The following is a 13,594-nucleotide window of genomic DNA, read 5'->3' on the forward strand; positions in this document are numbered from 1 at the left end:
AACTGTGTTTTTGTTGTATTTCGGTGCTTATGGCAAACTCAAAATTTGGAATTTAAGTTGTCACTATTTGGGGTTTTGCCTCTTTGCTGAGACACATGACAAAGTCAGGGGTAAACAGGCTTTATGAGGCATTTTCTGTCAATAGTCAGAACTAGAGTCCCTTGATGAATCACAAATCTATTTAGCTGAAGATTTATGGTATCTTATCATGGAACCGTTGTGATTTCCAACTCTGAGACAGACTGTAAGGCTCTGTGATTTGGAACGACTGATCTGCAGCAGACAGATTCCATAAGGCTCAACACTGAAGAAGCGTGAAGCAGGGGAGGCGAGACCTGGGCCCAGAACCAGGTCTAGGGGAGACCCACGTTCGGGCTTGAACCCCAATATGCCAGTGTCATTATTCCTCTGCAGAATGGGTTAGTACTGCCCAGGATGAGGATGGAGTTTGTCCCCACAGGAAGGAATGCAGCCAACAGGAATGGCTTTGTGCTCCAGCACAAATGAGTTCAGCAAAAAAGCACAGACTGTGGAACTAAACTAGTTTGAATTCCCACCTCCAACATTTCCCAGAGAAATTACTTACTTTGTCTCTAAAATGAGGATGAGGGAGTTCCTAACTTACAGGATTGCTTTGAGAATTAAGCAAGTTAACTCATGTGAAACGCTGCGAGCAGTGGCTGGCACATGGTGAGTTCAATGAATCAGCTACACCATCTATATGGGGCGACAGGGCAGGAATGGGGACCCAGAAGAGGAAAGCAGAGTAGCAGAGGGTAGACCTTACTCCCCTGAGCTATCCCTGCAGGGGTGTTTGGATGGGATTGCACCTGCTCTGCCAATCCTTCTGTCTTTAATAATTGAGCTTCTCTCCCACGGTAGGAAAACATTGAGCTCCGCCACCCGCTCAGGTGATACGCTCCAGGCACAGGCGTTAAGGAGTTGCAATTATCTTTCAGGTGGCCTCTAGGTGTCTCTCGGGCCTGAATATAGGAGAATAGCCCATTCCACTGACGTCTCTCTTCCCAGCCCTTCTTCTTTCTTTCCTTCTTCCCTTCCCCCCTTCCACTCTTGACATTTGTTAAACTAAACTGAATCCGAGCAGAAGTTGCATATCATCTTCTAGAAAGTCCAAAACACTCTAATTCAAGCTACACTCCCCAAAAGCATCCTAAAAGCTGCTGAAAGAAATGTGCATGGTCCCAGGCAGAGTGACCCATAGTGAGTTATCCCCTCATCTGTTGTCCTGGGATGTATTCAGGGTTCTCAGGGGCCACTCTCCTGCCACAGACAGTTTCTTCGAGCTCAGGCAACCCCAGCCTAGGCAGCCATATAATATAATGCCTTAGCACAGCTCACTCAGGGATCCATGCTTATCAGGAACATGGGCTTGGTATGAAGAGACACAAACACTCTGGAGTTGTACGCAGAATGGACCACCCAAGGCTTTGTTGGTATCAACACATTCTAGAGTATCACTCTGTTCATCCATGGAACCAAAAGCCTCCCATCAGGCAGAAGAGATGGTCAAGATGACGGGAGGGGACCATCAAAGGAGGAGGGACACAGAGAGAAGATAGACGGCACATGGCAATGGAGGACTGGCTTAGTCCACCCCTGCCTCATGAGAACAAGAAAAGATGATAATTGTTGTTGTTAGAAAGTCATCTGCTTGAAGGCACTGGAGAACAAACAAGCCAATTAATAGTTACAGAACATGATCTGGGAGCAAAAGGAAGGACAGAGAGTGAACCTAGCACCTGTAGCCAATCTTCCCAGAGACACTTGCTGCTTCCAGAAGCAGTCCAGAGGCAAGGAGAGGGAGCAGGAGAGCTCCTGGAAGCCTTTCAGTGAAGCGGGCATAAGGTCTGGAGTTCAGGGCCCACAAAGGGCAGGGAAGGCTCCTAAACCACCCATTCTCAGTTGGGACCATGAAAGGCTACATCCTATGACCAAGGGTGATCCATTTGTTAATCAGCCCTGTGGGCACTGAATCCCAGTGTCAAATCACTTGTGAAATTGGATTATGGGGAACCTGAGTTGCTCAGATCCCAGTTGCCAACCAGGAGAAAATACAAATCTTGCCTGAAGGGAGATAACATCAGACTAGGCCTCAACCTGTTTCTGTTACTCTTAATAAACAATATTGCCATTCAGTCAGAAATGACCCCATATTCTCAAAACCAAAGCATGGGAATGTAAAGCAAGAAAGGCAATTTAAAAAATAGAAGCAATATCAAATCATCAAGTTGTACACCTTAAATCTATACAAATTTAAGAAAAGAAAGACAATAGAAGCAAACTCTGGTATTGCGCCCAAAATGGAGTTATCAGAACTGACTTTAAAACAACTTTGTAAAGCCTACATCAAAGAAAGAATACCAGAATGAGCTCTCATGTACAAATTATGCACCTTCACCAATTATATATACACACACACACTTTTTTGGAGTATTTAAAAATAGATCACAGACATAGTATCATTTCCCCTCTAAGGACTTCAGTATATAATTTTAATGACCTAACCATTGTACCATTATCACACCTAAGAAAATAAACAAGAGTTTCTCAATAGCATTTAAAATCCAGTTTGAGTCACAGTCTATAAATTAACTACCTCAATATGTTTAAGCAGGTTATGAATAAGACTAAAAATTTCAACAGAAAACTGGAAACTTTTAAAGAAAAACAATGGACATTCTAAACCTGAAAAATAAAATTGTTGATATTAAAGCTTGTAATGGGCTAAATAGCAGATGAGATACAGGTAAGGAGAAAATATGTGAATAGGAATATAAATTAGAAGAAAATATTCTAAATAAAGCACAAAGAGACAAACAGATGTGAAACATAAGGGAAAGGGTGAAAAACAAGAGAACACAGTGTGCTGTTCAGAGGTAACAGCACAGACTGGAGCAGAAGCAACCTTAAGAGATACTGGGTGAAGATTTCCCCAAACTAATGAAAGATATTTCATTGAAGACAATTTATGCCCCTTACCAGATGCACTCAGACTCTCCTGACTCCAGGGACCTGCACCCCTTGTTTGTGGAGGTCTCCAGCTGCTTCTGCCCCAGCTGCCACCACATCACCTCCAGGGCCATTGGGGTCTCGGCCTTACTCCATGAGGTGAGCCCGGCTCCTCCTCGTCCCATGGAGCTGTTTGATCACTGCTCAGCTAATCTGGAAAATAATAATGAAATGATAGTTAGAAAATTCCCATATATTTGGAAGATAAGGGATAAATTTCTAAAGAACTCAAGGATCAATGAAGACAGTACAATGCAAATTAGAAATTATTTTGAACTTGATAACAAAAATGTAAACACTTGTGAGATGCAGCTAACACGTGCTTAGAGGGAAATTTTAAAACTTAAACAGATATATTAAAGAACATAAATAACTAAATATCAAGTGGCAAAGTATCCATCTAAAGAAATTAGAATGAAATTACCAAATTAATTTTTTTTAAAGACAAAGTTGGAGAAAGAGAAAAAAGAAAGGATAGAAATTAACGTAATAGAAAACAGACATCTAATACAAAGGCTCAATAAAGCCAAAGTTCTTTCTTTGAAAGAAGCAACTGGTCAAACTCCTGCTAAGACTTATCAGTGTAGAAAAGAAGAGACAAATCCCAAGAATCAGAAATGGAGGGTGGGGGGGCACATCACTATAGGTCCTGGAGATAGGAACATGATAGTAAGATGATAATTACAATAGACCAATAAACTTAAATTTTTAAGAGAAAAGTAAACAAATTCCTAGGAAAATCCAACTCACTAAAGCTGACTCCAGAAGAAATAATAAACATGGATAATCCTGTAATATTGAAGAAATTAACACCATAAATTCAAACCTTCCCTTAGAGAAAACTCAGGACCCAAATGGCTGCATCAGCGAAAAACGAATGCCAATCTTACACAAACTCCTCCAGAGAACAGAAATCGACGAAGCCCCCAGGAACCTGGTTTCTGAAGCCTGCATGACCTTGACACCAAAACCAAACAATGTCATTGTAAAAAAAGGAAAAGAGCCGGCAAATTCCTCTCATATATAGAGATGCAAAAATACTTTTTACAGGGAAGGGAAGCAAGGTGGGGGGGATGAAGAAAAGTTGATTCATGTGTACAAGAATATCGTCAGAAGGAATAAGTTCTAGTATTCTATAGTACAGCAGAGAAATTACAGTTAACTATAATTTATTTTATGTTTCAAAATGGCTAGAAGAATTGTAATGTTCCCAACACAATGAAAATATAAAGTCTTGAGATGGTGGATACTGCAGTTACCCTGATTTGATCATTACACAATGGGTACAGGTATCAAAATATCATATGTACCCCCAGAATATGTACAGCCACGATATATCAACAAAAATACAAACAACATTTTTTTAAAATAAATAAGTGATGATTGAGAGAGACGGGGGACTTTCTGGAGCAAAGAGGCAGGGTCCTCCTCTTCACTGCGGAGGTTTGTCTGGAGGGCAGCTTTGGCTGGCTGGTTTGGAGCATTCACAGAGTGCCTTGTCCTCCCTCACCACCTCCTGCCCAGCAGCCTGTATCACATAGGCCTTGTTGCCATCTGTGGTCTGATTCCATCTGCTTTTATTTGTGGTTTGGGAGACACCTTATCACCTCATTTTGTTATAAATGCTATTCATAGATAATGAGTTTTTATTATTTCAATTGCTCTGTCTCGATTTGTTGAGGGATTCCAAACATTCACAATTATGCCACCACTGCTGCCTTCTTACTCAGGGTTTAACCCATGCCTTTAATATCAATGCTAGTCCATAGTATGTATGCTGCATTTTTTTTACAGCAGTTCCGTAGATATTCCATGGATAAATATTCAGATTGTGTTCTGTGTTTTTCTATTATAATAAATGCACAACAATATCTTTGGGCATATTTCTATTTTTTTAATTTTTGTAAAACATATTGCTAAAAGTGGGATTTCTACATCATAGAGTTAACAGATACTGTCAGATGACTTCCCCTAACATTTGGGGCAATGCACACTCCCATCTGTAAAATCAGAGAGTACAGTTTCTCTAAATCCTTTCCAATATTGGATCCTATAAATTTTCTCCAATTTGTTAAAATTTGATAGTAAATTTGGCATTTTGCTGTTTTAATTTTAATTGTCCTAATACTAATGAGGTCGAGAGTTTTAATTTTCTTTTACTTCTTGCATTTTCTCTTGCCTATTCATGTCCTTTGATATTTTTCAACTGGATCTTTATTTTTCCTTTTCTGAAGAAGTTCTTTGTATATGAGAGATATTAAACCTTTGTCCACATATAGTGCAAATGTTTTACCCTGTCATTTGCTATTTGACTCTTTCTGATGTTTTTTGCCATATAGAAATGATTAACTTCTATCGTGAAACCAGCCACTATCTGCCTATATGTCCTTTGAGGTTTGTTTGTTGCTTGAGATGGCCTTTTTCACCCCAATGTTAGGCAACATTCTTCTATATTTTCTTTTAATACTTGTGTGGGTTTGTTTTACACTTAGTTATTTGATATGCTTTGGATCTGTGTCCCCACCCAAATCTCATTTTCAATTGTAATACCCAATATTTGGAAGTGGGGCCTAGTGGGACGTAATTGGATCACAGGGATGGCTTCTCATGGTTGAGCACCATCCCCTTGGTGCTGTCTCATGATAGACATCTGGTTGTTTGAAAGTGAGGGGAACCTCCCTGCTTTCTCTCTTGCTCCTGCTCCTGTCCTGTAAGACATGCCTATTCCTCCTTTGCCTTCCGCCATGATTGTAAGTTTCCTGAGGCCTCCCCAGCCATGCTTCTTGTGCAGTCTGCAGAACCGTGAGCCAATTAAATCTCTTTTCTTTATAAATTACCCAGTCTCGGGGTATTTCTTTAGAGTCGTGCAAAAATGAACTAATACATTATTTAAACTTGGATTTTTTGTGCGCGGAACAAGGTAGGAGTCTATCTTTGTTTCCTTTCAAGTGACTGAGAATTAATTCATTTCCACCTCCTCCTTACTAATGAAATCCCAAACTTGTTCAGGACAAAAACTCTCTACCGTATTCTTCAGAGAAAGATAATCCTAATCCAGAGATTACATTAGCTTGTCTAAGCTCATAGCTCTTTCCAGAGACTGGCTCACAAGTGAACCAGTTCTGGTGGAAAAGATGTGAGGAGTGTTGTGCTGGGGGATTTGGGGAAGGTTCTCTCATGCTCTTCTGAGTCCTCGTGAGACGCCATCATCTCTCTTCCTCGGGGAAGGGGCTCTGAGTGGGTATGAGGCCTGGGGGTGCTATGGCATCTGCCTGCCTATGCAGGAGGGGTTGGCACAGAAGAAGCACTGCTGACAGACTCTCTGGGAGTGGAGGCAGAGCCATCAGACAGCCCGTTCTGAAGGCCCGCATCTCCACGGTTCCATCCTCCTTAAAACTGCGGAATAGCCTTCCTGTCTAAGCGTGTCTCGTTACATTCATTTTCATTTACTTGATAGCTTTTATTGTTATTATAAATTGGCAGTTTTTCATTTAATTTCTATCTATTGATATTATCTTTAAAGATATTAATTTTATGTTTTATTTTGTGTGCAAAATATCTTTTGAATGCAACAGTTTTTAAAATCTGGCCTGTTGTATTTTCCAAGCCTGCAATCCTATTGCCTACAAATAAAGATAATTTTGATCTTTCTATTCTAACCTTGGTATGACTTACTTATTTTGTATTTTATTACATTAGCTAGACTCTCAAAAATAATGTTGTTTAATAATGGTGATGGGGGCATTGCAGTCATGTTCCACATTTCAGTTGTTTAATATTTCACAATGTGTAGTTTTTTAATGAACCACCTTCATTATCTCACAGTAGCTTCCTCTTAGTTCTATTTTATTTACAGCTTTTGTGATAAATAACTGAAAATTACTCAAATGTGATTTTTAAATCTGTTGATTTAATTATATGTTTCTTTACTGTATTCATATAATGAGTATGCTAAGCATGTTAAACCTCTTTTTCATTTCTGGAACAAGTCCTGCTTGGTCAAGCAAGATTCATTTTCTAATTTACTGCTGAATTTGATTCACTAATATTTTACAGTTTTTTGGTTTTGTGTCTATATTCCCAAATGGAATTGATTCATTGTTTTCCTTTTACTTTGTTCTTTTTAAAATCAGATTTTGTTCTATACAAAGTCAAAGCATAGTAAAAAAAAATAATAATAGGCCGGGCGCGGTGGCTCAAGCCTGTAATCTCAGCACTTTGGGAGGCCGAGACGGGCGGATCACGAGGTCAGGAGATCGAGACCATCCTGGCTAACACGGTGAAACCCCATCTCTACTAAAAATACAAAAAACTAGCCGGGCGAGGTGGTGGGCGCCTGTAGTCCCAGCTACTCCGGAGGCTGAGGCAGGAGAATGGCGTGAACCCGGGAGGCGGAGCTTGCAGTGAGCTGAGATCTGGCCACTGCACTCCAGCCCGGGCTACAGAGCAAGACTCCGTCTCAAAAAAAAAAAATAAAATAACAATAATAATAATAATAATAGAGAAAGAAGGAAATACAGATCATAAAGTCAGATTTTTGTATTAAAATTATAATGAGTGAAATATAAAGTAAATGAGAAATTTTTCTTCTTTTCCTGTGATCTGCCACAGTTTGAGTAACATGAAAATTATATTTTATTAATTGAGACATGTTCTCTAGGGGCAATGCTCTATCATGATGTGCTTCCTAATGTGTATAATACCACAAAAGTGTTTTCTTGCCTGAATAAACAGCTTCTTTGAAGAAGCTTCTTCTGTAAAAAAGTAATAATAATAATAACACAGGCCACAGAATTTTAACATTTGGGGAGAAAGTACAAATTTAGAGAAAGCATTCAAATTCTTATAAAATCACATCATATTTCATGCTCAAATTATATTTTCAAATCAATATTATTATTCATAAAAAGGTATTATTAAATGGCTTCACTGAAACAAATAAATACATACTTTTGAGGCATGGAAAATATACTTATCAAGAATCCACGAAATTCATCATCACGACAAGAGCAGCAGTAAAATGGAAATTGTACCACTGAAATGCACAAGAATAGCCCAATCCACCGAACCTAAGGAAATGGTCGTTTGACACAAACAATTACTCAGCCATTTCCTACTTCACAAAGATACAGTGAAGATAAAAAGATTTCCATGAAAATGCTTCGGGGTGTTTCAAAGGAAGCTGCATTCTTTGTACGATCACCATTATTGTCAAGACTACCAATTTAAAAATGACCTATCTCTGGGGTGACCAAAGGGTATGGCCATTTATGGTGTGGTTTGCAAAGCCTTCAACTATGAAAAATGATTATTATTTTTGGCTCTGCTACAAAATGGAATTATTCAATAGGTGCTATGTGCCAGAAAAACAGTAGACTTTTCCCGAGAGCTCTCAGGCTAAAATTAGATGATAGTTGCCCAGCTGTAGACCAGTTATTGAAGGATCCATAAGCATATTGCTAAGTTATCCCAGTTGAGTAAAAAGTCAGATAATTTTATGAGTAAAACTTGAAGCCTTACATATAATCATGTGATCTAGCTCTGTTGTCTTGTAGAATGTAAGTTGGTTATCGAGGTGAAGTGATTTGTACAAGGCACAATCAATGTACCTTCCATTTATTCTGCAAGTATATAAAAAATGATATGAGAGGTTGAGGAAGCAGTGGTGAGCAAATAGAAACGGTCCTTGCTCTCAAAATATTTGCAGCTCAGGGAAGAACATAAAGATCAAAAGAGATGATCATGTGATTCATGGTACTGAAATAGACCAAGTTTTCAAAGATTGTCACTGTTCTCGCACATCCTGTTTTCTTTTCTAATGTAAATTTTTCTTTTTCCATCAAGATATAGAATCTTCTTCCTTGTCCCTGTGATCTGTTTCAGGCAATAACAGGTGTGGCAGAAGTGATGCTGGGCAGTTGTGAGGCTGGGCCTCAGGAGTCAGGCAACCTCTGCCTCACTTCATGTAACATTCCTCCTCAGAACCCAGCTACCATATTGTGAGGAAGCCCAAGTACCTAGTTGGAGAAGATCACAAGGGAAACTACTGAAGGCCCCAGCCAACAGCCCCAGCTGAGTCTTAGCCATAGCTAACACCAACCGCCAGCCATGAGACTCAGGCAGTTTGAAATGGGGCATCCCAGTGCCCCAGTCAAGTAGATGAACCAGATGCTTCACTTGGAAGGAATCATGAAAAATGACAAATTGTTGTTTTAAAACCACTACATGTGACGTGGTTTGTTATGCATCAACAGATGACTGAAACGGGTATGAAGACAGACCAAAAAAAGTTGCTATGAAATAGCATAGCATGAAAACCTACTTAGGGAGGGGAGGAAGAGTTAGGAAACTCTGAATAGCTGTTCACCTGGCCATGACTGGAACAGGAGCACTTCAGTCAGAGGGTAAGGGAGCCTGTGGAGGCCTTCAAGAAGGAAAGAAGGGGTTCGGCCTAGGAGCTGACATGGCCTGGAATGGCTAGAGAGTTTTGATTCAAGGGGAAAGTGGCTAGATATGAAACTGGGAAAGGTGGCACAGCCTGGCAGGAATTATCTAAGGCCAGTGGGAAACCACACAGCTTCCCATAGACAGAACCGTGATTAGGATCCAGAATTTCTGGCTCCCAATTTAGTGTTTTTTCATCTAAATGACATCATCCTTGACGGATGCCTGCAATTCAAGAAAACAAAGACAAACAGCCACAGAGACAGTGCTACCGTGTCCCCCATGGGCTACCATCAGCCATGCTGGGTCCATGTGCATTCAGCTGTAGTCCAGGAGGTTGCCTGAGACCCTGCTCTGCCTGTTTGCTCTTACTCTGTCCCTCTCAGCTCTCACGAGGCTGGCATCAGGAGTCTGGCTCCTTCACCTCTCTTCCCCAGAGGCAGAAGATGGAGCAGAGCCTGTGGTCAGGGCACATGTCCCCTAAGGAAGCCCTGAATGGTCATCAACAACAGCCTGTATGTATGTATCATGTCATGTATGGGATAGCTGGGTATTACACACCTTATTGAGAGGAGGTTGTTTCACTGCACTTCACATAGGAACCAGGCAGAGGCATCTCCAGACACCACAGAGAAGCAGGGGACCCCCATGGGAAACCAGAGACAGGTTGCCTCACACCTGGCTCTCCCTGTAGCGAGGCAGCTTGCGGGCGACCCAGGAGAGACCAGCCCTCAGTCAGCAGATACAGGGACAGGAAGGAGCATAGAGGAATCAAAATTATGAGGAGGGAGGATATTCCCTCTCTGCCAATAGCTCTGGAATCCATATAATGTGCACTGCCCTGGCTCCTGTCTCAGCCCCTGCTGTTGGCTGGTAGGCACCCTCCTTTTATATCTTCTGCTCAGTTTCCTATCAAGTTGCATTTGATGAATTCAATATGCCTGTCCAAAGTGATGACTAAACCCCTGCATATTGGCCACTGAAAAGCAGTCATTGGCTGCCACCAGGACAAGAGGGTGACAGGAGGAACCAAGCAGTGGGTCAAGGATTGGTCTGGTCACTACCCAGCCTTGCACCATTTGGGGCCAGTGTCTTCAATACGACCTCCACTTCTTCCTCCGTGAAGCAGGGGTAATAACAGAGTTCTCTCCAACTCCCAAGGCTGTGAGGAGCAAACAGAAGAGTGGGGTAATATTCTCATAAACTGTACATCACCATTCAATGGTGAATTATATATTTGATTGAACCATACAAAGTAGCCAAGAGTCAACTAAAAAATTATCAATTTAGGTCAAAAATGACAATGGTAGGTAACTCTTGGCAATGTCACATGGTTCAAGCTAAGTTTTAGCCTGTTATATAGCAACTACATTTTTCATTAAAAAGTAAAACACAATAGACTCTATTATCATTTAGTTTTATAAATTCTCACTGCACCCTGTCCTATCACTGAACTTTAATATTCTGATATGCACATTTGACAGAGCGAGGAGAAAGCAAAGAGGTTAAACTATGAACAGAGCATGTTATCATAGAGAGGTCAAGAGCATGGCGCCAGGATCCCATTGCTCTGGTTCCAATCCTGGATTTTCTAGTACTCCCTCTGTGACCTTGGACAAGTTACTTAGTCTCTCTGGGGCTCAGTTTTCTCATCTGTAAAATGAAATTAATAGTAACACCGACTTCACAGGGATTAAGGAGGACATGAGTCAGTATGTGTGAAGTATACAAAAACGGGTCTAGCCCATTTACTACTTCATCTGATGTTATTTTTATTGGATTTTGCATTTTGCCCTAGATAATTTTGAATTTAATTCTAAAAAATAACATTTTAGAGCTGGAAGGAAACTTTTAAATATTCAGTGGGTTTTTATATGTCTGTAGGTCTACCTGCTTTGGGAGTGGTAAAAGGCAATTAATTTTATAGAGCCTCTGTGAATCATTTTACCCTGAAAACTCCAAAATATATGATTCCTGGATGGCCCTTGAAGTTGGAACGTGGAGAGTCTCGTTCTTTGTTTCCACAGGAAGCCTTGGTATTTTAAGCCTGCTAGCTGCAAAATCGAACTTTTTGACCAATAAGACATGACACTGGTTCTCATAAGTGATTCTCTTAGGAGTAAAAGAACCCTGGAATGCAAATTTTGCAAGCATGTTAAGAAGAAAAGTTTAGCATGTTCCCTAATGTGAAAAGCCCTCTTTGATTCTTAAATTGTCTCAATATATAATTTGTTCTATTAAATTATAAAAAAAAAAATACAGGAATACCCATTGCTGGCAATTGTGCTGTACAACGGACATTTTTACATTTTAGAAGTCATATCTGTATTTCTCCAAGTGTGTTCTGAGGAATAACTGCATTGTAATTAACTAGAATGTTTGTAAAAATGCAGATTCCTGGATACCACAGCACTATACATCTAGTAGCATTTTTGGCTTTTTAAAATTTGACAAATAAAAATAGTACCTATGTATAATGTACAATATGATGTTTTGAAATATGCAGACATTGAATGCTTACGTCAAGCTAATTAACATTTGTATTACCTCACACACTTATCTTTTTTTTGTGGTAAAAACACTTAAAATCTACTCTTAGCAATTTTTAAGTATACAATACATTGCTATCAACCAAAGTCACCATGTTGTACAACAGATCTCTTGAATTTATTCCTTCTGTCTAATTGAAATGTTATATCCTTTGACCAAGATCTCCCCAGTCTCCCTGCCTCCAGTCTCTGGTAACCACCATTCTACTTTCTGCTTCTAGTGATTTCAACTTTTTTAGATTCCACATATAAGTGAGATCCTGTGGTATTTGTCTTTCTGTACTTGAGTTATTTCACTTAGTGTAACGTTCTCCAGGTTTACCCCTGCTGTTGTAAATGACAGAATTTCCTTCTTCTTATGGTTGAGTATACAATATTTCATTGTGGGTGTATACCACATTTTCTTTATTATTTCATCCACTGATGAACATTTAGGTTAATTCACATCTTGGCTATTGTGCATAATGCTGCAGTGAACATGGGAGTGCAGATATTTCTTCAAAATAGCAAGTTCATCTCCTTTGGGTATATGCCCAGCAGTGAGATTGCTGGATCATGGGGTAGTTCTATTTTCAATTCTAATTTTTTATTTAGCAATAAGGTTTCTATTTACTGAGCACCTAATGTGTGCCTGACGCTGTGCTAAGTACTGCATATGTATTAACTCTTTGGACCTTGTAAAACGCGTATGCTGCAGAGATTGCTATCATCCTTTCCATTTTACAGATGCCAAGAAGAGATCTTCAGTCACTTAGTAGGATACAGATAGTAAATGAGAGAGCTTGATTGTGCTGATGGTTTTATGGTTTATCTATGTCAAAATGTATCAGATTGTACCCTTTAAGTATGTACATCATTATATATCAATTATATTGCATAAAGCTATTTTTAAAAAATCAAAGCAAAAGTAGTAACTGACTAGCAAGTTAGATGAAGTCACAAGCCATAATCCTGCAGAGGACTCTGGTGAAGTGAGCCAAATGAAGAGGATGATTAATGGATCTAAAAGCACAGCTAGGTTGGAGGAATGAGTTCTAGGGTTCTACAGCACTGTGGGGTGACTACAATAAACAGCAGTTTATGCATATTTTCAAATAGCTAGGTAAGCAGATTTTGAATGTTTTCAACACACACAAAAAAATAAATGTTTGATGGTTATGCTAATCACCCTGATTTGATCACTGTGCATTGTATACATGTATCAGAGTATCACACTGGAGTAGAAGGAAAATAGCGGCTAGGAGGCAGGGCTAACTTGCAGCTCCCACTTGGATGGACAGGGCAGCGTGTGGAGACCCACATCGTGAACTTTTGCTCCAAGAACTACTGCAGGAACATACCAAGAGAGCTGAGAGAATCCACAGACCCTTTGAAGGAGGTGGATTGCTGCTTCAGGCTCCGTGCCACAGCCGAGGAAGTGTAAGTCTGCTTGCTTTCTCAGCTGGGAGGCTTGTAGCCTGGGGCAAGTTCTCAGCCCTGCTCACTGGGTGCCTGGAAATAAACTCACTGTTGTTAGAGGGGCACAGTGAGAGTGAGACCGGCATTTTGGGAACTTGGTAAGGCCTGTGGCT

General features: G+C 40.2%; 1 long non-coding RNA gene across 1 annotated transcript in view; it reads right to left on the bottom strand.

Moving 5' to 3' along the window:
• The window catches only part of LOC102144838 (uncharacterized), a 114,790-nt gene that overhangs the window by 80,501 nt on the left and 20,695 nt on the right, over positions 1–13,594 (bottom strand). Inside the window, exon 4 of the long non-coding RNA XR_010581644.2 lies at positions 3,001–3,183. This is a non-coding gene — a long non-coding RNA (uncharacterized lncRNA). The remainder of the gene's footprint in view (positions 1–3,000; positions 3,184–13,594) is intronic.

Source organism: Macaca fascicularis, chromosome 15, assembly GCF_037993035.2.
Source record: "Macaca fascicularis isolate 582-1 chromosome 15, T2T-MFA8v1.1".
Lineage (NCBI taxonomy): Eukaryota > Metazoa > Chordata > Mammalia > Primates > Cercopithecidae > Macaca > Macaca fascicularis.